Genomic DNA, 25,566 nt, shown 5'->3' on the forward strand with positions numbered 1-25,566 from the left:
TATTTCCAAGAAATCAACTGATAGTGTTGCTTTGGGTTTTAAACATCAACAGTATTTATTTTCAGAGATGAGCAGTTATCAAAGATTGTTAAACACAGCATTAGAAAACATTTTATATTTTCATTGAGTAACAGCTCTCTTTACCCTTTAAAGGCCTGATATGAAAAATAATTCAATATTCTATAAAGATACATACTTCTACAAGTAGACATACATTAGCCCATAATAAATATAGTTTATAGTTTATATATCGCCTCAAAACTTCTCTTTCATTCAATGTTCCATCATCTACTGAGGAAGTCCTAGAGAGTGCTAATCATGGAGCACTTAATCAATGAAATCAGGCCAGGTCCAGAGGCCTGAGAACTTGGAATTTGTACAATATTTGGAACAATATTATAAACATTTAAATTAGATTGCAACAAATGTGAAATATTTGGTGTAATCTTTGATACTGACATTTAAACATATTCAAGAAATCTGACTCCATGCAATTATACTAATAAAAAATGGGAAAACATATATTGATTATAAATATATTTCAAGGGAAAATAAATCTCAAATAACTATTCAAAGAGGTGACATATAAGTGATTAATAAAATTTGATAATCCATAATTAAATTTTCCTATGTTAATGTTTTGTTAGTACTAATACACGATTTCTGTCCTATATCTTAGTTTCAATGAAGGCATGCCTATATAATTGATACAAGAGTACCATGATTAAGACTTCAGTTTTATGAAAAAATATGAAATCATTTTGTAGTTGCAAGAATTATACTAACATAAATACACAGTAGAAATAAGACAAACAAAAAAGGCAGAAAACCTTTGTCAGAATAGTGTAATCTTGCCAAAGTTTATAGAGCAATGTATAAGTAACTGATTTTGATTAGTTGGTAAAGTGCTCAATGTCACTGTTCTGGTCTCCTTAGTATAACCAATAATTATTATTGTTTTATTGTCAACATATTTGTTCATTCACTAAGTAACTATTTATTGAGCATCTGCCAAGTGCTACATATTTTTGTATGTACTGATCTGACTGTTATTAGCTTTTTTGTTTGTTTTTTTAATGTGGGAATGGAAGTAGAAAAGATAAAAAGGTTCATTTTTAAGACATTTCAAAGAGCTAAACATGGCAAACAGTATGCTACAAGAAAGTAAGTAGAATGAGGTTGCTGGAGTTTGGGACTAGCATGGAAATATACAGCAGGTCTACTACCATTCTCCCAGCTCCCCTCTCCTTGTGCATAAAACAGGTGACTTTTACATAATAGCATTTTTATCCATTAAAGAGAGGTGTAACTGTAGAATCCTTCCGAACATAAAACAAACAAACAAACAAAACCCTATAGATCACATAAGAGAACATCTACCTCCATCTATGATATAGTTTAGAAATGGTGGAAATGAAGACCACAAAAGAAGTTGTAACAGGTTGGTAAGGGCTTTCTAGTTTTGTTCTGAAATCAATTAGACAGCACAAAAACGTTTGTGTTGATTTCTTTTTGGAGAGTGATTATCCTAACCACCTATTATTTAATCTCCAAATACTGCTAAAATAATTCATAAAATTGATAGATAAATATGCATATAAAATTAAACCTCTCTGCATTAAAATAATTAAAAGGAATAAGTGGAAATAATCACAGAAAATAATAAAAAGCCTGACATTTTAAAGGTAATTCATTTTCATTAATTTCAAGTACATATAGCAACTTGAACATTTAAGCTAAGTGTTGCCAAGTAGAAATCCTGCTGACCTGTCTTAATTAACAGAAAATAATTTGTAATTAACACATTATTTATATGAGAATGAGTGCTCCTACATTAGTTCAAGTGTTTGAAAACAATTTGATTCCTTAAATCCTTCCTCCTATAATCTTGATTTAATGAGTAACTTCTTTAATTAATCTGAGATTTATTATATAAATTAGTGAGGTTTTATTCCAAAAAAAGAAACAAAGACAACAAAGAAAAATGGAGAAATGGGAAGTCAGAATTATGTTTGAAAATCTAAATTCATGATTTAAATTGATAAGTAACTAACTTATAGTTAAAACAAATCAGTAAGTTTTTAATTAAAAGCAGTCAAACTAATTGTGTAGTCTGGAGACTTAGAAGTTCAGGTTGTTTTAGGGAAAAACACACTAAAGTCAAGGTTGAGTGAGATTCTGAGCATTTTTTTAAATCAAATACCAATGCTTTTAACTGAGTCACTTAATCTCTATGTGATAGGAAAAAGAAAGGGTCACAAAGAGGTCATTGATTATGTCCACATGATTTCAAGCATCTGGATGAAACCTGAAAAATCTATCCACATATTTTATACAGAAAACATCTGCCTATTTGCATAATTTGTTTAGTTTCCATCCAGATGCATATCATGTTGACAGGACCTTCTCTGTATGACTCTTTTTCTTTTTTGGGTGAATATTGATACAGTCTCTTTTCAAATATTTTAATAGGTAAACCATAAATATAAAAGATTAAATGTATTATAAACACTTTATATAACTTCAGTAAATTTTATCTAAAAAATCAGAATATACTGGAACTATTTATAATGTTATATCAAACAGAAATAACATCATCTAAATGTGGTACATCAGTAAAATAATGGAATTTTACTTACTATACAAATGTTGCTGGGAATATAATCTGCAGAAGTATAGGTGAAAGGGCAGATATTATCATAGGTCAACATTCTCTTGAAATATTTAAGTGAAAGAAATGTACAATTTTTTTATTAAATAGAACAAATGGAGAGAAAAAATAAAAGATTCTGAATAATTGGTTAAAATAATCAATATAACATTTAAATATAGAGTACAGATTGTAAGATTTAGACAAGTAAATTGGAAAAACATAGAAATCGAATTGATTTTATAGATTATAGTAAAAATTAACTCTGTTGCTTTTAAATTAACTTGTGTGAAAAATTATCAAAACATATATTTGCAAAAGCTGTGCAATCACTTTCAAAACATTTTTCCAATATTTTATTTTTATGTACTACCTAGCCATTATATTTGGCATTTGAACGTCTATAAGTTGTACTAAGTCTACATTTTTCTTTTTGCTTGACAGAAATAGATATTTGGTCTTTTCTTTAATGAACATTATTATTTATCTACAAATTAATAGAAGTAAAATTTATTTATATTAAATTTATATTAAAATTAGGCTACCAAACAGATAAGTTGCAATATTTTATTAAGGAACAAATGGGGACCAAAAAGAGCATAGGCTATTTATTAATAATGTTGACCAGAAGAATAAAATTATGTGAAAGTTGACACTGAGGTCCAGATTAGGGGAAAAAGTAAACAACTTTCAACAGCAGGTAAAAGGTGGATTAATGTAGCCTATTTTAACTCAACAAAATAAATCATATTAAAACAAGCATGAAATATAAAATTAGATATAATATATCCTTGTTGTTGATAGAGCATGACATCCAAAAAATAGGCTACTTTTAATATTTTTATATCAAGATATATTAGAGAATAGATTATGACCATTATCCTAAAATCAGGATCATTGATCTTGGCTTTGTCATTAATGTGGTTCAGCCATTGTCATCCTTAGATAGCACTGGTATACTCCAAATGCCTGAGTTTCCACAAATGTTGTTCAGATGGTAACACAATAAAAAGTTTTTAAAAATCTTTATGATAAATATATGCTCCTAAGTTAACTTATTTTCAAAAATTAAATGAAGGTATTATTTTATCATGTCAAATTTGCTGTCACTTGAACCAAAAAAAAAAAGATTGAAAAATGTATAAAAAGTAACATACTGACTCAGGATATATTTTGCTTGAGGAGAAAGAAAGGGATCCAACAAACTTCACAGAAAGAATAAACTAAAACAACAAAAAAAAGCACAATGGTTTTTCTGTGTGCTACTTTCGGCTGTACCATGGCTGAACAGAGGAAAAGAGTTTCACTCCTGTTGTTTATTGATTTTCTAGATTAAGAATCCCAGTGAGAGAATTGTAACAGACAACCATAAAATTATTTTTGGTGTGCTTATTTGCCTTTCCCTTGCATCTATTTGGCCTGTGCCTGTAGACAATTATGCGTTCTAGCCTAGACTCAGGTGCTAATAATGAAGGACAAATAGAATCATATGTGTAAACTTCCCCTTCTGATGAAAATTTATATTAACTTTCTGCCACTGTAAACAGAACTGCATAGCTCAGCGTCCCTGATGAATTGGTGATGAATTCAGTCATTTATATCCCAGGAATCTGTGCATTTATGGGAAAAGATGAAAACCGTCTGTATTGTGTAACCTTGCACTTTTTGAGTAAGAAAAAGAAAACACCAGCCTGTTTAGTTCATCACTTAAAGTGTGTAAATTTCAACTCAAATACCAGATTTCTGCATGACTCTGTCAGTCTCCACTTTGGGGATCTGTGCCAATATAAACAAGCCAAACAGTGAAGAGTGCCATGTTATCGCTACAACTGTGAACTTATACACTTTCAGCCTTCCATAAAAATTGTTATGAATATCTTTACAATACAACAGAATCTTTGTTATATACTGAAGCTGGACAGTTTGACAGTTTGGCAGCTCTGTTGGAGAACAAAGTAATTTGGAATAGATAAGAATGTGGCTAGTGTTTTTCTGAAACTAAAAACATTCCATCCTACTTTAAAAATTATACTTCTAAAACACTGTCAGATTTCTTTTGTAACCAAACTTAGCTAGGTTAATGAATGCAAAGAGAAGAAATATTAATAAAAGTACAGAAGTTCATTTTTAATATAAGGCTTAACATTAGCACAGATATGCCTTAAGTATGCTGAATGACCAAAATTTTTTTACAATATTTACATGCAGAGATTTATTTAAAGTGCTTTTAGTTTTGTCTTAATATAAACATGTAGGTAAATGCAGTTTAAAACCCCACACTTCAGAAATCTACTGATGGCCTGGAAAATGAAATAAACAAACAAAAATCCATAAGCCTCAATTCACAGATTATTTCTAGACTCAATTAGATATGTTGGAGATTCAAGTTAAAATAAGAAAAGTCTACAAAATACTGTATCCAGTTTACTAATGTTAAACATTTATCTATAAGTAGATTTCTTTCATTTCCACAATACTGTCATATAAATGTGTATTATACAATTAAGGTATTTTCTCAAAAATTTTCCCTATCCTTACAAGATTTTAAGTTACTTAAAAGATAAATTTAAAAATAATTATGTATTTCACTGTTTTAATCACACGAGAAAAGCAGAGATTGTACATTACTAAAATATTGGAAATATAGTTAAGCTAAAGTATATTTTATTTTTACTTTAACACTTAGATGGAACGATATATTTCCTTTCTATTTGAAAAGAAAATGCCTTTCAAGTACATGTTTCATAGCTTCAAAATTGCACACCTTTTCATGATACACTTTATCTCAAAGTTGTCTGTGGCTGTTCCTATCACTCTGTGTGCATGACCTTTTAGTAAGCTGAAGAAGATACAGTTATCTTCTTTTCTGACATGCAACATCTATCAATCAACATGTTTTCATGTAATTTATTCAAGGCAAATAGCAGCTCCTAAGGCTAGTGAACCGCAGCACTATCCCAGTGATTTTGATTAAGAAATGATGTGCACAGCTTAGGTGAGAAATGAAAACCGCACAGGAGTATTGATAAAGACGTATCAAAAACAATACAATTGAACCAAAGTAAAAAATGAATATTTGGAAACGTATATAGGCTCAGCATAACTAACCTTAATAACCTTGCTTAAAATCTATTCTAATAAATTGGAGGATGTTTAAATTGATGAACTTCTAATGATACCAATTTGGTTTACCTTTAGTCTCTGAGGCAAGCATCTGTAGTTCTGTTGGGTTAATTCACATTTCTCTCATTGAATCAAGAATGTAAATTAAGACAAAATGATTCTTTTTCAATTTCATGCTGAAGTAGCTCAAGTTAGTGGATGTAAATTCTCCTAACAAGAAAAATTTATCACTGTACAGCTCACTCAGTCACCTCCTGTAGTGAGTTGTGATACGCATTTATAGAATAGAATGGATAAAAAGATTGATAAATGTGATAAGAAAAAAAAAAACAAAACAGGTCCTCCTTCAAGAACAGATAGGCACAATTAAATTGGTTTCAACAATTCCTCATCTTTATTCTGGCTTATAGCATCTCTGCATTAACTGTACTATTACACATCACAATTATTTTTTATGTGAAAAAAAAAAAATGTTTGTTTGTCTTTCTCTATGGTAGCAAAACCTCTACTACAAGGAGTAAAGAAGCATATGTTCCAGTCCTGATTCTACCACTAAAGAGTTGTAGTACTTTGGGCAAGCAGTCTTTGAGGCCTCAACTTATTCATCTAATCCCTCAAATTTCTATATCCCTAAGGCTCTTTGAATCTGAATGCTTAATTCTGTGGATAATGATATTTCTTAAAAGAAAAAATACTTTTTCTCTGTATATTTTAAAAGCAGATAATATATAAAATATAAATGAAGAATGCATACTCTAAAAGGAATGGGTTGTATATATTAACATATGTACATACAATATTTTAAAAGTAAATATACAATTTTAAATAGTAGCAAAGACTTCAAGCCCATGAAACAATGGAATAAATACTCAGACACCTAGGTTGGGTGACTTAAATTCTCACCTTGGTTCTACCATTAGCTAACCTCACTGACCACCGGAAAATCCTTGAGCCACTAGAAGTTTCAGTTTCTCATTTCTGACAAGAGTATCTTTCTTGACATTACATTCTTGATTCCATTTCATTATTCAAAAACTATATAAGTCCTTTTTGAATTTTATTTATTGGTAAAATATTGTATAGATCATCATCTTCTATAGGCACATAAGTTTTAATATTATTTGTTAATTAATTTAGCAATCCTTCAACTTGTCATTAAAAAGAAACTTAAAATGGCCATTACATTGCACAAGTAAGAAGGTAAGTTAAATGTGTTTTTATTAAAAAAAAAAAAAGAGAGAGAGAGAAAAGTCCTGGAATCAGGAACAGTCACATCATTAAGTATTATATATTTGCTAAAGGTTAGCCACAAATTCAATGCTAAGCTTTCTAACAACTCATATGAAGAGAAAATCATAATTAAATTTCAAGTTTCATTGTGTAAGATGAGAGGAAATAAGCTGCTCACAAACAGAACTATTCCTAACAGTGAAATCTGAGTTATATTCTTACCCTAATGGGATCTTAGGTAGCAAACACTGAAAAAGATACTGAATGACATCCCTAAAACATTCTTGAATAAAGTAACCAATTAAGTATTTTTTTAAATTATAATGTTCCTAAATTTAGGCTACTGATAGTAAGCAATTTTATATGGATCCAATATAATGGTGATATGAGGCTATCAGCAATAACCCTGTACTTAATTAATCAGTTAGATTTTAGAGGATTTAATGGAGTGTGTATTCTGCATGCAATCCTCCATAATCACTCTCAGACAAGCTTTTGATAGGTATTGAGCAAAAGTGAGCTGGATCTCATGACTCCTCATAAGTTGCAGTAGTTCATTTCTTCTAGGCCAGTGGTTCTCAAACTTGAGCATGCATCAGAATTACCTGCAGGGTAATTGCTGAGCTCCAACCCCAGAGTTTCTGATTCAGTAGGTCTAGGGAGTGGCCTGAGAATGTGCATTTCTAACAAGTTCCCGGTGATGCTGTTGCTGCTGGTCCAGGACTCACACTTTTGAGAATCGCTCTTCTAGGTCATCAGTTAAGTATAGATCCAAAGACTTTAACAAATAACCTGGGTGTAAGAGACAACATCCTCCTGAGGAAAGAAAGATGCCCAACAAGGACAGTGAAAATGAAACAAAGCCAACCACCCAACATGAAATCATCCTGACATATGCCCCAAGAAAATTTATTTGCAAAGTACTCCTATAAAATTAAATGAGATGCTGCTGAATGGCTTACAATTTCTAAACAGTTAAAAATGTGGAGTCTCAACTAAAATGTTTCTTCTTTTTCTTTCTTTCTTTCTTTCTTTTTTATTTTTCTTTTTTTTGAGATGAGTTGATGAGTTTCACTGTTGTTACCCAGGCTGGAGTGCAGTGGCAAAATCTCGGCTCACTGCAGACTCTGCCTTCCAGTTTCAAGTGATTCTCCTGTGTCAGCCTCCTGAGTAGCTGGGATTACAGGCACCAACCACCACACCCCGCTAACTTTTTGTATTTTTAGTAGAGATAGGGTTTCTCCATGTTGGTCAGGCTGGTCTGGAACTCCTGACCTCAAGTGACCGGCCCACTTTGGCCTACCAAAGTTCTGGGATTACAGGCATGAGCTACCTCACCTGGCCTATTTTTCTGTTATTAGATAGCTACCTATTAAAATAATTTATTGTTTGTGGTAATATGATGCCATCCTCATATAAACAGACTTAATGTTCTGCTCCCAATTACTAAATGTTGCTTCAGTGATGTTCCTCAATCTGACCTTATATGGCTCTTTAAAGTTAATCGTTTCCTATTTTCCAGTGTTTGTATTTCACTTAACTAGGTTGTATTGTAATTACTTCTTCCATATATATTTTCCTTAGATGATTACCTTCCTAAACAAGGACTTCATTTTCCATTGCAATTTTTTTTTTTTTTGCCTAGAATAGGTAGTCAATAAATGTTTATTAAAATGATCTGAACAAGAGGTGCAAATGTTTTTAAGTATATTAAGTAAGTCCAAACCACTGTGGAGTTCATATAAGGACAGAAACTAAACACAGTAAATGAAATGTTTACACTTCCTGATGGTTATTTTTAAATTTATAAACAAGTTTTATTTGCAGCCTTTCCTTCCATTATGTGAAACCAAATTTAAGAAAGAAAACCTCTGTATTAACTAAGCAATAGATTCTGAGAGGTGGTAATTAAGATTTACAGTTAATCATTTTAAAAGTCAAAAACATTTCAGGATATCTTACCCAGATAATGTTGGATGTTACAGAGAGTAAAATACAGGATTTGGAGACAAATAGATAAAAATTCAAGTCAATCTGTAGTCAGTTTCTGTAGGCTTTTATTGTACAGTGCTGAGCTTTTTAATCTGAATTTCATCGTTTATAAGTAGAAATAATATTGTCCTCATCTTATTCTAAAGGATCATTCTGATGATAATGTGAAATGAACATAAATGTCATTTTAACAGTATATAATTGTTCTCCTTTTTAGAAGAAAATATAATTTAAAGCCTACGGTCTTCAAAAAATATATTAATACCTCTTGGTCACTATTAAACTATCTGAATGCAACATTTATTTATTTACTTACTGAGACAGAATTCCACTCTTTCACCCAGGCTGGAGTGCAGTGGCGTGGTCTCAGCTCACTGCAACCTCCACCTGATGAATTGAAGTGATTCTCCTGCCTTAGCCTCCCTAATAGCTGGGATTACAGGCACACGCCACCACACCGGCTAATTTTTTGTATTTTTAGTAGAGATGGGGTTTCACCACCTTAGCCACGCTGGTCTTAAACTCCAGACCTCAGATCTGCCTGCCTTGACCTTCCAAAGTTCTGGGAATGCAAACGTGAGCTACCATGCCTGGCTCCAATGCAACTTTTAACAATCACCTTTATATATTTTACTAAATATATGTATTTGACCCTAAAATTTTAAAATGAACTTTCTCTAGTCTTAGAATTAAATGTAAACACAATAGGAAAGATGGAAGCTGTTACTGAGCGCACAATTAATTTAGCAAAGTTTAAACTCTGCTACTCTGCTACTAGCAACATTATTTTACTATGAATGTATAAGTAATCTAGATTACATCACTGTCAATAGATACGTATTTTGTACAGTTTGAAATTTATCTATCAACTTTGAACTCATAGTCTGAGTAAGTCATTCACTTTGATCATTTGAATTCTACTGGATTATAAGCTACCTAAAGTCGGTATGACTACCTACTATATACAACTTTACCACCTCCAATACATTTATGAACATGTGTAACATGAGAGCAGTTACTACAGCAAACTAACAAATATTTAATAAGTCCACTGAGCTGGACTGTATATTATTGGACAGTAAAATAATTCAAAACAGTACAAAACCTTGAATAAATTAACAATTTAGGTTAGTATTACATATATACCTGAACAGAGAAATAGCAATTTAACATATAAATAATAGTACTAATAGGAGAGAAGTGGTTATCAGACCATTGAATAACGTATTTCTTTTAGCTTTAGTAACTTTAGGTCTTAAAATGAAACTTCTATGCATTTGGTGAAGTTGTGGGTAGGAACCAGTTCAATTTATGTTTGTATATTTACAACTTAAAGCTTAATTCTATACTTCTGAATTAACTAGTAATTTATGATCATTATCTTTAGTTAATCTAAAAGTTTTTAAAACATAACTAATTGCTCTCTCTGCCTTTTGCTACTTTTATCAGTAAATATGTTACCTTCTGTTGATTACTGAGAAATGCCAGAGTACTCAATGAACATATAATACATTGATTGGCATATTATATTTTCTACTTTGAGTATTTCATCCTTACAAGTCTAACTTAATAAGATTTTATTTTTTGTGTATAATTTCTTAAAAATTGAAAAACATCAATTGAAGCATGTACAATTAATATTCTTCCCCATAGCAGAATGAAGCATACATAATATTATGTTAGTGGTAGACTCTGCAACATTTATAGTTCTTTATGATAAACAGAAGTTAATGTTTATCCTTGAATAAGCATAAATATAATCATTTTTCATTTTCAAACTATTAATAAGGGCATAGACATACTAGGATTATTGTTGATTTTTTTTTCAAAAAAGTAAATCATTAAATATTTTACAGAATAATTTTGCCACTTTTGATACTCAATTCCATTGACACATATTTTATCTAAAGGAAGTTTTCCTGTCATAGTCACAGATAATATTGATTTATACAAGAAGAGTCTCTAAACCTGTTCTATGATGCTTAATTTGGCTAAAGAAAAAAAAATGTTTTGGCTACTAAAATTCTACTTTAACAACTAAACTTTTATTATCTAATAAATACAGAATTTATCTCCACATCCCAAATAACCAAGTAGTAAGTAAAATCAATCACTATATAGAAAAAGAAATATGGCCTGGCATGGTGGCTCACGTCTGTAATCCCAGCACTTTGGGAGGCTGAGGTGGTGGGCAGATCACCTGAGGTCAGGAATTCAAGACCAGCGCTGCCAGCATGGCAAAACCCTATCTCTACTAAAAATTAAAAAAAAAATAGCCAGGCATGGTGGCACATGCCTGTAATCCCAGCTACTTGGGAGGCTGAGGAAAGAGAACAGCTTGAACAGAGAAGGCAGAGGTAGCAGCGAGCCAAGATCGTGCCACTGCAAGAAAGAAAATGAAAATATATCAAAGTTGCTGAAAGTCTGAAAAGTTCTTTGGTTGAGAAAATACATTATAGCAGTTACTATAATACTTGGAATTCTGTTAAAAATCTTAAATATTAGTAGAAACAAGTATTTTATTGAAAGTACTGTATTTGGTGTTTTCTGTAGAACCTTGAAATGCAGGATACCTCGGAACAGACTGATGTCAGGACTGCAGGGGTTATACAACCCTGTGGACCCACATGCTGACCTGAAGACAACCAACACATTCTAGTGCACATCAAGTTTTAACTTTGATCAAGTATTCATAAAAGCTGCAGGCCTGTTAGATTTTATAGTTTGTACATGTGGTAAGGAAGTAAAGTAAGAAATGAAAACTTTCATGCCCTCTCTGTAGCAGATAAAATGGGATAGCTATGGCTGATTGTGTGTGATGCTACCTTCTCACAAAGAACTTCATGAGAATGATGAACATAATCGTGTTGACAAAAAAGCCATGCCACCTGTCATTGTTAGAATGAGAGAGTGAATGTTTCAAAAATGTAAGTAATAAAAGCAAAGAAAAAACAAAACTGATAGCACCTTTGTGTAATGGCAGAATTTTAAGACAAGTTAAACATCATTCCAGGCATAACGGTTTTATAAATACATAGCAAGATGTCATCAAATTTTTACCACTAAGTTGTTTCATATAAATTTCAGTGGCATGAGTCTTTGTTAACAGAGATTTTAGATTGGTTTCAATTTTTAAAATTATTCCAGAATTTGCAATATTATTAATTTTATATAAATAACTCTGTGGAACAAATATATCTTCCATTGTATTTTAAATGTTCTGATATTCTTAGAAATACGGATTTTTATTACCATCGTCTTTCTGGTAATTACTAGTGGTCTGAGAAAACTTGGTCCCAAGTACTTTAGTTTTCAATGTTTACTCCACAAATTTTTTTGGGTGCTGGCAAAGGATAAAAAGATAAATATTGTTTTAGCGAGTCATGGTGGCATACACTTGTAATCCTAGTTACTCAGGAAGCCGAACTGGGAAGACTGCTTGAGCCTAGGATTTGGGAGGCCAGCCTGGACAACATAGCAAGGCTCTATCTCATAAACATACAAACAGGAAACAGAAAGACATATTGGTTCAACAGTATCATAGTCTGAACTTGAAGCAAAAATTGTGGTGGTACTGAACTGCAACTTAGGAGCAATTTCAAGGCAGTTTCTTTTCAAATTATGTTATGAATATTCTAAGTTTTTATGGAATGCTACTCTATATAACTTTGGGCAATATATCACTTTACTTTGTTACTGCAACAGCAATTTGGTAAGATATGTATATCTATTGACATTTTAAAAATTTAATAATTAAAAAGTTACCTCTAATTCTCTAAAAATAATCCTCTGGTATTTCAGAAATATGCTAATTCAAAAATCTTGATTCTGACACCAAAGAAAGAAGCACTGTTGATATTAGAATTATAGAACAAGTTTTCTGTGAATCAAAGACAAATAATAATATTTAATTCTATTAGATAATTTATTCCTATGGTAACATCCTGTCAGAAAAGACAACTTTTACAATCCCCATTTCTTGACAAAAAGAAGAAAAAAAGGCTAACTTAACCCAAAGTGTCTCCATGATGCAGAAACCATCCGCAGAGTAGAGGGGCACAAATCTACTAAATTTTGTTTGCATACAATTTTCAGTTTCCTTTAGTAAATCCACTTGTGTGTGAGTGTGTGTGTGTGAGAGAAAGAGAGAGAGAGAGAGAGAGAGAGAGAGGGAGAGAGAGAGAGAGAGAGTGTGTGTGTGTGTGTGTGTGTGTGTGTGTGTGTGTCAGAGAGAGAGAGAGAGAGAGACAAAGTTTCTTTGGGTATTTATTTTCTCTGTATAAATGTACTTAGTGTTTTGTCCATAAATGACATTGATCTATATGCATTTCTAATAGACTTCATTTTTTAGAGTAGTTTTAGAAGCACAGCACTATTGAGTAAAATGTATAGACTTTTCATATATTCCTTGTCTTCACACATTCACAGCCTCCCCCATTATCAACAGCCCCCACCAGACTGATAACCTTTGTTACAAATTCTGAACCCATATTGACACATCATTCTCACCCAAAGTCCATAGTTTATACCATGGTTTTCTCTTGCTGTTTTACTTTCTATGGGTTTGGACAAAGTATAATGACATGTATCTACTATTAAAGTATCACAGAAAGTAGTTTTACTGCCCTAAAAGTCTTCTGCGCTCTGCCTATTCATTCATACCTCCCTGAGCCCTTGGCAACCACTGATCTTTTAAAATCTCCATAGTTTTGCTCTTTCCAGGATGTTGTACAGCTGGAATCATATAGCATGTAGCTTTTTAAGGTAAGCTTTTTTCACTTAGTAATGTGCATTTATGTTTCCTCCATGTCTTTTCACAGCTTGATAGCTCATTTCATTTTAATGCTGAATAACATTCCATTGTCCATACATACCACAGTTTATCCATTCATCTATTGAAAGACATCTTGGTTGCTTCCATGTTTTGGGATTTATAATTAAAGCTACTACAAACATCCATGTGCAGGATTTTGTGTGGATATGTTTTCAATCCTAGGGATGCAAAGGAGCACAACTGCTGATCATATAGTAAGAATGTGTTTAGTTTCGTAAGAAACTGCAAAACTGACATCTGAAGTTGCTGTACCATTTTGCATTTCACCAAAAAGAAACAAAAGTCCCTGTTACTGCACATCCTTGCCACCATTTGTTGCCAGTGTTCTGGATTTGAGTCATTCTGATTAAGTAGATACACAGCAATATCTCATTGTTATTTTAATTTGCATTTCCTTGATAACATACAATGTGGAGCATCTTTTCATATACTTATTTGCCACCCACAGATTTTATTTGGCAAAGTGTCTGTTGAGGTCTTTGGTCCATTTTTTAATCAGACAATAAATACATTTTTATCTTTAACCTCAACCTGGTGAACTTCACAGTTGGAAATGAAGATCTATTGTCTGTATTCTTCTGGGCTTGTGATAGGTGAAATGAGCAACAAGATACGTGTAGCTTTCTCCTTTCCACTACTCTCACTCCTGATACAACCTAGTGGCTTCAGCTATAAGAAGGGAGAAAGATTAGGAATTAATGCAAACAAAAGAGTGGGAAATACTGGAAAGGAGCAAAAGAGGAAAGGAGTAGAGACCACCTATGTACTTAAAGGGTCAAATAATAAATAAACAGAACCAATTTCAGACTACCTCTGGCTAACTCAAACACTCATGTTGTTAGACAAATAGACTATTTCCAAGCTGTAAGCAAACCTTATTGTTTTATTTCCAGTAGATGTAAAACAAATATCCAAGGTTAGAGTCTAGTTTCAAAGAAAACCAACTTTTACTGAATGTTACCATCCTTTACTTTTTAAAAATGTTAAAATAAAAATGAAAGTGATATTTTCGATGAAAAATTAATCTTAGTTACAAAAAGATATATGCTTTAAAAATGTGCTTCATACTTGTGAATGCCAGAGAGATCTTTAAATGTTGAAAAGTTTTTAACTCCTAAAATCAAGATGGATTATCATTTAGAAAGTGCCTAAAATATCACTGACAAAATGATCTGAAATAGATATAGCATCTGTTTTTGCAGGTGGGGTAACCTAATAAAATCTTAGAGCACACAGTGGCTTTTATTCTTTATTTTTTGCTATCAATCCTTCAAAAGTGTTAATATTTCATGGTATTGTTTTCTTAAGCTTCCAGTTCTGTGAGCTCATTAACAGGAAATACATTTAACCTCCTAGAAGTTATTTAGTAATATAATTTCAGAAGTTATACGGGGGTTATTATAAAGGTTCAATGAACACACAGCATTTAAATGCTAGATAATTTAAGGAATCCTTGGATTTTTCAATGTGTCCTCCTAAATTTCATTAGTTAGGCCACAGGTAGAGCTTAAACCTCACACTCCAAATTTATCATTAAATTAATAGGTTGGAATAAAGTTTTTTTTCATTTTTGACTTTTAATATAACTATGACCATCTCTTCACTGACATATGAGTTGTAAAAACAGCAGAACTTGAGCCTGAAGATGAAAGTTAAAATCTGTATGAGTTTTGTATCTAGTTATAATCTTGTGGTCTCTATGGATCACATCATCCCCCAAAACCTGAGTTTTAAAGAGGCAAATTTTGACATATGAAAAATTATAACATTTTATAAGTATTATTTTTCATCAGTCATAGTAGACCAATAAAAAATGGAAGAAGCCAGTCTTTGTAAGTGTTAACCTCTTCAAATGACACTGGGTTTGGCTGTGTCATCACCCAAATCTCTTCTTGAATTGTAGCTCCCGTAAACCATGTGTGTCTTGGAAGAACCTAATGGGAGGTAACTGAACCAAGGGGCTGGGTGTTTCCTGAGCTGTTCTTATAATAGTGAATAAGGTTCACGAGATCTGATGGTTTTATAACAGGGAGTTCCCCTGCACGTGTGCTCTTGCCTGCCACCATGTAAGACATGTCTTGCCTCCCCTTTGCCTTCTATCACAATTGTGAGGCCTGTTTAGCCATGCGGAAATATGAGTCCATTAAGCCTCTTTTTCCTTATAAATTACCTAGTGTCAAGTATGTCTTGAGAACTGACAAATACAGTAAATTAGTACCACGAGTGGGGTGCTGTTGTAAAGACACCTGAAAATGTGAAAGCGACTTTGGAACTTGGTAACAGGCAGGGGTTGGAACAGTTTGGAGGGCTCAGAAGACAGGAAAATGTGGGAGAGTTTGGAACTTCCTAAAGACTTGTTGAATGGATGGTTTGACCAATGTGCTGATAGTGGTATAAACAGTAAAGTCCAGGCTGATGTGGTCTCAGATGGAGATGAGGAATTTGTTGGGAACTGAAGCAAAGGTGACACTTGCTGTGCTTTAGCAAAGAAACTGGTGGCTTTTTGCCCATGCCTAGTGACATGTGAAACTTTGAACTTCAGAAATGATTTGGAATATCCAGTGGAAAAATTTTCTAAGCAGCAAAGCATTCAAAAGGAAGCAGAGCATACAAGTTCAGAAAATTTGCAGACTGATGATGTGATAAAAAATAAAAACCCATTTTCTGGGGAGAAACTCAAGCTGGCAGCAGAAATTTGCATAAGTAATAAAGAGCCCAATGTTAATCACCAAGACAATGGGGAAAATGTCTCCAGTGCATGTTGAAGACCTTCACAGCAGCTCCACCATCACAGGCTCAGAGGCCTAGGAGGAAAAAATGAGTCAGTGTCAGGCCCTCTCCTGCTGTGTGCCACCTAGGGTCTTGGTGCCCTGCATTCCAGCTGCTTCAGTCATGGCTAAAAGGGGCCAAGGTACAGCTCGTGCTGTGACTTCAAAGAGTTCAAGCCCTAAGTCTTGGCAGCTTCTACATGCTGTTGAGCCTGTGGGTGCACAGAAGTCAAGAACTGAGATTTAGGAACCTCTGCACAGATTTCGGAGGATGTATGCAAGTGTCTAGATAACCAGGCAGAAGTCTGCTGTAGGTTGAGGCCCTCATGGATAATCTCTGCTAGGGCAGGACAAAAGGGAAACACAGGGTGGGAGCCCCCACACAGAATCCCCACTAGGACACTGCCTAGTGGAGCTGTGAGATGAGGGCCACCATGCACTGATAACTTGCACCATGGACCTAGAAAAGCTGCACACTAAGTGCCAGCCTGTGAAAGCATCCAGGATAGGGGCTGTCCCCTGCAAAGCCACATGGGTGGAGCTGAACAAGGCCATGGCAACACCCCTCTTACATGAATGTGACATAGATGTGAGACATAGAGTCTAAGGAGATCATTTCAGAGCTTTACAATTTACTCTGCTGGATTTTAGTCTTGTGTGGAACTTGTAGACCCTTCACTCTGACCAATTTCTACCATTTGGAATGAGTATATTTACCCAATTCCTGCACCCCCATTGTATCAAGGAAGTAACTAACTTGCTTTTGATGTTATGGGCTCATAAGTGGAAGGGACTTGCTTTGTCTCAGTTGAGGCTTTGGACTATGGATGTTTAGGTTAATGCTGAAATGAGTTAAGACTTTTGGGGATTGTTGGGAAGGCATGATTGGTTTTGAAATGTGAGGACATGAGATTTGTGAGGAGACAAGGAGAGGAATGATATGGTTTGGCTGTTTCCCCACCCAAATCTCATCTTGAACTACAGCTCCCATAATCCTCAAGTGTTGTGGTATGAATTGGGGTGTAATTGGGTCATGGGGGTGGGTTTTTCCCATGCTCTTCTTGTAATAGTGAATAAGTCTCATGAGATTTGATGGTCTTATAAAGAAAAGTTCCCCTGTACATGTGCTCTTGCTTGCCACCATGTAAGATGTGTCTTGCTTTCCCGTTGCCTTCTACCATGATTGTTAGACCTCTCTAGCCATGTGGAACTGTGAGCACATTAAATTTCTTTTTCTTTATAAATTACCCAGCCTCAGGTATGTCTTTATTAGCAGTGTGAGAACTAACTAATACAGACACTTTTGATAAAGAGTCAGTGTACATTTATATGGTTCAAAATCTGTTTTATTATTGACTCTGCATTGCAAGCTCATGAAAAGTAGTAGCAGGAGTTGTGGCAGCAATTGTTACTGTAGTAGCATTGACTACATTTTGCAAATGAGGAAACGATATCTTTAGGACTTCTGTGTAGTGGGTTAGATTAGGGCTCTGAGTTACACCATACAGATTTGTATTACAGCTCCACCACTTATTACCTTTCCAACCTTGGATCATTTGTTTATCAATTCTATACATCATTACTTATTTCTATCTTTATCGATCATTATCTATTTCTGTAAATTTTGTAATTGAGCAGTATTCATTTCAAAGGGTTATTGGATGATTACATAAGCGAGTACATGTAAAATATTCAGAATAGTTCCAAGAATGTAGAAAGTGTTCAATACAGATTAGACATTATTCTCCTCCTTATTCTTCTTATTGATCTTATTGTTATTAGCATTCATCAATATTACACAGCAAGTATAATATTGTCTAGGATTTCAAGTTAATCTCAAGAATACCTAAATGTACAGATTTAAACATTTACCTTGAAACAGCTCGCCTAAATATTCAGATTATATGTTTGCTTAAAAGTTCAGAAATAAGTATCTGTTCACACCTATCAACTTTTATAAACTATTTTAAGGAAATTTAAAACCTCTGAAACAATAAAACATAATATTAACATTTCTAAAACTATGATGAATGTTCTTAGTATTTCAAATTCTACCACTGAAGTTCTAAGAAAATATAGCAATATTAAGTTTTATCTTTGCAATTATTCAGGTTGAGAATTAGATTGATACAGGTTACTTTAAACCACATGTAGGTGGGGTTTTTAATAAAAAAGTTTTCTAAAACCTTATTTTTTTTTAAATCTCATATTAATTGAGACTGAATTGTAAAGTATTTTTAGAAAAAGCAATGCTTTCACTTCAAAATTTATAAATTCAGTGTTTGGAGCAAACCATATATTTTTTATATTAAAAAAATATAGTACTAATGATAGTTATTATTACAGGATTCTTAATGATGCATAAATTCAGACATTTCAAATGAATTTTGTCAAATAAAAATTATCAATTTCTTTTCATAAAAACTAGGTATTTATTAAAATCTAGAGTACATAGTTCCTTAACACTGATAATGTTCCAACCAATAGCAATTATAAAGCAACTGGAAAATTCTGTACAATTAAAAAATAAACCAAAAAGCTATTCCTTATGGCTAACTTCCTTTTGATGTAAAATATATCATGATTTTCGTTTTATTTCCCTATTAATGCGACTTGTGATATCTAAAAGGTACATTCTAAAGACACAAAATATTCTTATCTATGATGGCTGCTGGTTAAGGACAGTACTAAGGGTGAGTCAGGTGCAATTTGAAATAGGATTTCTTAAGCAAAAATTAACAATCACTGAAAAAGACCTTCTAAATCAATTTTAGAATAAATGACCATTTTATTTCCAGAAATGTGAGCAATTAATGTTATTATTATTACTACTCTGAAAGAAATGTTTAAAAGTCATTTTATTTTCATACATCTTTTAGTACACTATGGTTTACAGATAGCAAGAAGATTTTTATTTGTTCTTGGCAAACCCTTTTAGTGAGCCCCTTGTGTATAGGATATACTGGTCATTTGACCACTGGATTATATACCAAAATAACATCAATATTATTAATGCATTAAAAGGTTAAAATAACTCTGTTTTAGCTTCCTGTTTTATAGTAGAAACTGAGTTTGAAAGATACATTCAAAAATTCCAGAAGTCAAAATACACATACAAATACACAAATTCTCTTGCTTTTTGATACCAACAGAGCACAATTAGATTAGCACAGAGAATTCTAATCTAGACTTAATATATGTCAGTGCAACTAAAAAGATACAAATCAGCACCTTTGGTAAGTTTTATCAAAATTAATTTAAAAGGTCACTTTGAAAATGGGGGTGTTTCCTCTTGCAAGCGAAATTGTTACCCAAGATTTATAAAATGGGGAACTCAGACTTCATATAACACTAAGAAGGATAGTTATTTTATTCCAATGTGATTTATATCTGTAAATTGTAAAGTACATTTAAAGCTTAATTGAGTACGAATTTAAAATGCCCTCATGTCTTAGATATAGTACTAGAAGAAGTAGACCAGTAAATTCAAATTTAATTATAATGAGAGGATGTTCCAGAACTACTGTATTATTCTTTAAAATGCACATCTAATTTAATTACACTAAAATGTCTCATTTATTATAATCATAATTATTCAATGTCCATTCATTCAAAAAGTATTTATTGAACGACTACTATGTGTCCAGCACATGTTAAGCACCCTTTGGATATAGTCTTTGATGTCAAAGACTTTGTAGAGTTTGTTAAGGAGGCAAGATATATAAATATTAACCTTTTAAAAAAAGTCAGTATCATTAAATGCCAAATAAACGATAGCAACATTAAATACCAGAGAAGCTTGAGAAGGGAAAGATGTCACCCAGTTGAGAGAATCAGGATTCACAGTAATTATGAATCTTGAGTTAGTATATATCAGGCATCCCCAAACTATTTATCCGCCCCACACCCCCCCCCTCCCGCTGCACTTCAGGAAGGGCACCTCTTTCATTGGTGGTCAGTGGGAGGAGCACAGTATGTGGGGGCTCCCCAACGGTCTGAGGGACAGTGAACTGGCCCCCTGTGTAAAAAGTTTGGGGATGCCTGGTATATATGAATGAAGAGGGTGAGTATCTGACACTGGGAACTAGCATATTCAAATTTCCTGAGACAAATTTTGTTTCAGAAATACCAGGTAGAACTGAACACAATTATTTAGAAGTTTAAAATCTTGAGACTGGTTCTGAGATTTTTGAGCAAGGAATTTAATATTATGAAAGTCATAGTATAAGATGATACAGGAGGATAGGCAAGATTGAATAGTAGAAAGAAAAAACCCTGGAAGCATGGAGACCAATCATACAATAATCCAGATTTAAGAGAATAAAGGGTTTCACAGTGAAACTGAAAAGAAAAGGTGAAGGTAGATATTCTGATAGAAACTTTAGCCTGGTTATGTTTCTGCAATGAGGTGGAGCAGGTGAGAAAGAAATGTAGCATGATTTCATCCAAACCTGAATGACTGGGAAAAAAATAAGAGAGACAAGAATAAATGAAAACTAACTTGTGGAAGGAGACATACTATTTACATAGCTTCCATCTACTCTATGGAGTGCAATTTCTATCCTGAAGAATTCTGTGGCTTCAGAAGCCTATCATCTAAATCTTGTATACCACAGTATATTTTACAAAATCATGGGGTGGAGGGCAAGGTTAGGAGAAAGATTTAATGAGTAATTTCAGTCTAGAAATCTCAGAATTCTCTTCTATCATGAAGTTTACAAATATTAAATGTGAGTGGCAACATCAAAACCATGTCTCCATTGTTTTGCCTATTAGTTCATATTGATTAGCCAACAGTCAAGTTAATTAAATTGTTTTACCTTTCTTTTTAAACTCTTATTTCATTTATTGATATTTAAGCTTGTGTTCCAAATTGATTATGTGTGCTGGTGCAGTGTAAACACATAAAAATGTTTACACCTACATGTGTTCATTGCATAGAGCAAGGGAAGAGTAGGTGTGATGGAGAACCAGAAAAAGTAGCAAAATTTTCCAAAGGATGGAAACGAGAGGGAAAGACGAACTACTGAAAATGTTGGTGTATTCTTTTATTTCTTCATGATCAAGACATACTTTGTTCTCATTCTTATGTTATATAAAACATATAAAATAACATGCAGTTTTAGTGCCAAGGCAGGAAGGGTCAAATTGATTTTTAAAATCTTATATTATCGTCAATTGAAAATCCAATTTGGCACAATTCAGCAAACTGCTATGTTTAAATTAAAAAAAAAAAAAAACAAAGAATATACCATTTAATTATGAAAAATAAATCCTAACATCAATCTTTACAAGCCTCCATAACACTGAGAGGATTCCAAATGTTAATATTGTTCAAAGCATTGAGTAGGACTTCTGGGCCAACTGCCAATTCCTATTAGAACTATTTTCTCCTCAATCACTAGTTCAAGCATGCATGATATTGCAATGCATAAATAGTAGCACAACAAGTAAGAAATACAAGACAATCCCTGTCTCTTGATCCTCCTGTTATATTGAGTACTAATAGGATTTAATTTCTAGAGTACTGCATGTAGTTTTGGGACCCTGCCAACTAGGAGGAATAGTAACTAAGAAAGAAGAGTAATCAGTGGTAATTAAGTTAAAATCGGAACCCAAGCCATAGTGACACCTCTTGGAGGTCTGGAACATTTTCATGATTACACATCAAATGTCAACATAAAATGTCTCAGATAAGGGGGCTGTTAGTACTATAAATCAGGCCTTTCTATGTAAGAGTTCACAACTTCTACACATATCTATATATAGTTTCCATATGAGATCACCTGCAAAGAACTGTACTTGTATACATTTACTTGAGCCAGGGAATTAAGTACTTTGGGGAAATTTCCTAGAGATGGCTTGACCTTACCTTTAATAAAGGTAGAAAGGCAGGACTCTAAGTGTAGAGATGCAGTAGAGAACAGTGATTAAGTCCATATTAATGTAAACTCAAAGTTGATTCTCAGGACTGGTTAGGTTATAGGTATAGATTTAAATGTTCTTTGAGCTTTTTTAAAAAAAAAACATTAAAATATAACTAAATTACTTCTCTATATAATTATTTATAAAATAACTTCTAAAAATGTATATAGATAATTTAAGATATGTATATGAGGGGACAAGAGGGCAGGTAAGAAGCTTATCTATAAAACTCCAAAATGAAATGTGATGATTCTAATTTATATCAACATAAGGACTCAGGTTAGTGTACTACCTCAAACTTGTTATTGAATTAAAATAATCTATATCAATATATCCTCAGAGTTGGAAAGAAAATTAGATTTGAAATAAAAGGTTGTTTCTGACAACACATAAGAGATTTATCCACAAGTCATGAAATACTTTAGAGGGTTTTAGTTTTTGTTATTAAATTTGGTTAAATTAATTTTAAACCATATTCATTATCCGGAGCTACAGAATACTGGGAGTTAAGTGTTTCATCAGCATTTTACTATTTATTTAGAGACTGACTAATGTCTACAATGATTCTGTAATGATAACTGTCAACTCTTTAGAGCAATTTCCCACAGTTGGGTCTATGATCCCTGACATCATAAGGGGATATATGTGTGCGTGTGTGTGTGTGTGTGTGTGTGTGTGTGTGTGTGTGTATGTGTGTGTGTGTATATACATGGATATATATACATATACATATATATACATATGCATACATACATATGTATACAGCCCTATTCTGCTGTTTTCTGTGTTATGGTAACCAATTTAAAATGTATCATGAGTAATAAGGCATCATTTTTTTTCTGCATAAAACAGACGAGAAAAGTGGCCACCAACTAAAAAATTTGCTTTTGTGAATATGGACTTGTTCCTTTTCTAGACAACTTTCCAGGAGTGATTTTGTTTTGGTTTTTTAAATGGTAGACTTTATCTCTTTAAAGTGTAATAGGATTATAAGCTTTCAGTTACAGTGGAAGAGGAGGAGGGGGCAGGAGAAAGAAGGAAAATTAATTACCCTTGGCAAGTCCCTAAGTGCCCCTTTATTACTCTGAGGCAGGCAATGATAAAAAATTTTAATAACAAAATCTTCTTTTGGCTACCAACCTTCCCTAGCTCTCTTGAATTCACATTTAACAAAGATGTGTGGCCAGGTGGTAAGTGACCAAGTGTCTCTCAAATGTGTCTCTAATAGTTATTGCCCTCTAAAGTCCAAAGTTGAAGAGCAAGAATTTACTCCTTTGGCAAATATTATAGAAAGAAGTAGATGGTTGGTTCCAGTCTGAATATAAAGATTACTAGGAGTAAATAAGATAATTTAGCAACAGTCAGAATCAACAGGATGTCATGACTGAAAAATAAGCACCATGTCTAGTGTGAACAACTAACAAGCTTTTATGCAACTCATTAGTTAACAATTATAACTGCTGTGGTAACCTATATTAAGACAATTGTATTAAGTTTTATTTCTGACATTCCAAGAATAATTTAGTACATATTTGTTTCTGAAAAACAAGAATGATAGCATGTTTACAGATTAGTGGTTAAATGTATACCTACAAAAATTTCAATTCACAAATTAAATTTAGTTTTTAAAACATATGCACTTATAAAAAGTTGTTGTTTAGAATGATACTTAAAAATAATAACAGTCAATCTCTTTCATATATTTACAAAATACTCGTGGCTCCAGAGCTGAGTTTTTTCCTCAAATATCTGTTCTAAAATTATCAACACCTCATTTAGTTCTTCATTTGTTCAACTTTGTGCCTTGAACATATGGCAGGTTCAGAATAGACTGTAGTTACCAAGTAAATGCCATGTTAAAAGTAACTGATTCAAAGTAACTTGCCCAAGGGTAACACATGGTATTTCGAATCAAATAACAAACTAGTAATAAACTAGATTTCCTCGATCATATTTCAAGAAATAATGTGTTACCACGTTGTGTGTGTGACGTTGAGGACTCATAGAATTTTATAAGTACTTTTACAAAAAGCCTGCAATCCAATTACATTTTTAAAGAGTTAAAGTCTACCGTTTAAAAAACAAAAACAAAACCACTACTGGAAAGTTGTCTAGACAAGGAACACGTCAATATTCACAAAAGAAAAATTTTAAGTTGGTATCTATTTTCCTGGTCTGTTTTATGCAGAATTACTCTTGATACATTTTAAATTGGTCACCATAACACAGAAAATATCAGAATATGCTTTAAAAAGGATTTTAAGGCCTTTACTGCTTGTTTCTAAAAAGAGAAAAACTTTCCCTATAACATAAATTTGAAATAGTGATGTAAGTTTCTAGATGTAACAAGACTTTACCATATGATAGGCTACTGAGGCACCACTTACACAAAATATAACTCAACTGAATAAATGGAGAGAAGGGAAAATTTTAACCAAGTCGCCAACATATCATGCTAAACACAGTGATGTGTTGGTTCATTTACAAGGAAAGGGAATTTAGGGAGATCAATTTAAAAGCACACAGACCTAGATGTATCCAGAGTAGTCATTGCTCTTCTTCATATTTTACTCCATTTGGCTGTATTAAGCAGAACTCTCTACTGCATCAAGTCTGAATACAAGTGGTAATGCTCTAGAAATAACTAGGAGAATAGAGCTCATGAATCAGGGTGATGCCAACTTAAAGCCACAAATGTGGTATAGACTACTGAGCTATCAGTGACCTGAGTATCAGTCTCATCTTTCTCAGGAAAAGTTTAAGAAAAGAAGATAAGCCAGGTTATGTCCTTTGGTTCTCAATAAGGTCAACTATTTTTGTGTAATCATAATAAATACTCATTCCTCACTCATAAATTTGTTTAAATTCCTTTTAAACATATTATAAGTTATGCCATAATCCTGAATAAGTTTCAAATTATATTATGTGAAAACAAGTAATAAATACTTCAATTTGTTTTGGCCCTAAAAAGAAATCCAAGAGGCCTGCAAAACATTGGTATTGTAGAGTTTGGTGAAATTTCCATTCAACATATTCATAGGGTT

General features: G+C 32.9%; 1 protein-coding gene across 20 annotated transcripts in view; it reads right to left on the bottom strand.

Moving 5' to 3' along the window:
* FOXP2 (forkhead box P2) overlaps window positions 1-25,566 on the bottom strand; it is a 596,515-nt gene that overhangs the window by 189,993 nt on the left and 380,956 nt on the right. For 2 of the 20 annotated variants that reach the window (XM_074379198.1, XM_074379197.1), the window contains exon 2: window positions 7,609-7,819. The exons of the other annotated variants lie outside the window; for them this stretch is intronic. The gene's annotated coding sequence lies outside the window, so the exon portion shown is untranslated. The remainder of the gene's footprint in view (window positions 1-7,608; window positions 7,820-25,566) is intronic. 20 annotated transcript variants of the gene reach the window in all.

This window comes from Saimiri boliviensis, chromosome 10, assembly GCF_048565385.1.
Source record: "Saimiri boliviensis isolate mSaiBol1 chromosome 10, mSaiBol1.pri, whole genome shotgun sequence".
NCBI classification, from domain to species: Eukaryota; Metazoa; Chordata; class Mammalia; order Primates; family Cebidae; genus Saimiri; species Saimiri boliviensis.